Genomic DNA, 1,455 nt, shown 5'->3' on the forward strand with positions numbered 1-1,455 from the left:
GGTTTCAGCTAAATCTCCAGATTAAGATAGACTAGTGAAAAGGAGAGGTAGGCTGCTGAAAGATTTCACTTTAGCCAATGAAAACCTTAAGAATAACAGGGAAACACTGTCAGATAGCACCAGAATATTAAATATTGAAACATGAAAAACAGCACCAGAACACTGTCAGATATAGTGCCAGAAGATGAGCCCCTCAAGTTGGAGGTACTCAAAATATGACTGGGGAAGCGCTTCCTCAAAGTAGAGTTGACCATTATGACGCAAGTGGAGTAAAGATTTCAGGGCCTTCATGTGCTGATGGGGTACAACTCAAAATGAAGAGAAACAGAGGTAAACATCCATTATTAATCAGAACATGGAATGTGTAAGTATGAATCTAGGAAATTGAAAGTTGTCAAAAATGAAATGAAATGCATAAAGATCAATATCCTATGCATTAGTAAGCTGAAATGAAATGGAATGGACCATTATGAATCTGGCAATCGTATTGTTTACTATGCCAGGAATGACAAATTGAAGATTTGTTGTTATGAAGTGCTGTTGAGTCGGTTCCAACCCATAGCGAGCCTGTATATGATTTCCGAGGAGCAGCTGGTGAGCTTGAACTGCAGACCTTACAGTTCAAACAGCTTTGCAGTCTGGTACATTAACCCACAGCATCACACCAGGACTCTGCATTGAAGAGTAGTAGCACCATATTCATCATCAAAAAGAACATTTCAAGATCATTCTTCAAGTAAAATACTGTCTGTGATAAGATAATCTCCACATGCTTATGAGGAAGACCAGTTAATACCACTATTAGTCAAATTTACACAGCAACCACTAAAGCCAATGATGATGAAATTGAAGAATTCAACCAACTCTTTCAGTCTGAAATTGATCAAACATGTAATCAAAATGTATTCTTAATTACTGGTGTTTGGAATGCAAAAGCTGGGAACAAAGAGGAAGGATCAGTATTTGGAAAATATGGTCTTGATGATAAAAATTATGTTGGATAGCATATGATAGAATTTTGCAAGACCAATGACTTGTTCATTGTAAATAACTTTATTAGACAACACAAAATATGATTATACACAGGGACCTCAATGAGTGGCATACACAGGCATCAAATTGACTTCATTTGTGGGAAGAGATGGTGGAAAACCACCATATGATCAGTAAAAACTAGGCCAGGGGAAGAATGTGGAACAGACCATCAATTGCTCTTATAAAAGTTCAGGCTGAAGGTGAAGAAAATTAAAACAAGTCCATGAGAGTCAAGATTTGACCTTGAATATATCCCATTTGAATTTAGAAATCAACTAAAGAACAGATTTGATGAATTAGATACTAATGACCAAAGACCAGAAGACTTGTGAGATAACATCAAGAACATAATATAGGAAGAAAGCAAAAGGTCATTAAGAAGAAAAGAAAACAGGAAAAGACCAGAATAGATGTCAGAAG

This window comes from Chrysochloris asiatica, unplaced genomic scaffold, assembly GCF_000296735.1.
Source record: "Chrysochloris asiatica unplaced genomic scaffold, ChrAsi1.0 scaffold00022, whole genome shotgun sequence".
NCBI lineage: Eukaryota > Metazoa > Chordata > Mammalia > Afrosoricida > Chrysochloridae > Chrysochloris > Chrysochloris asiatica.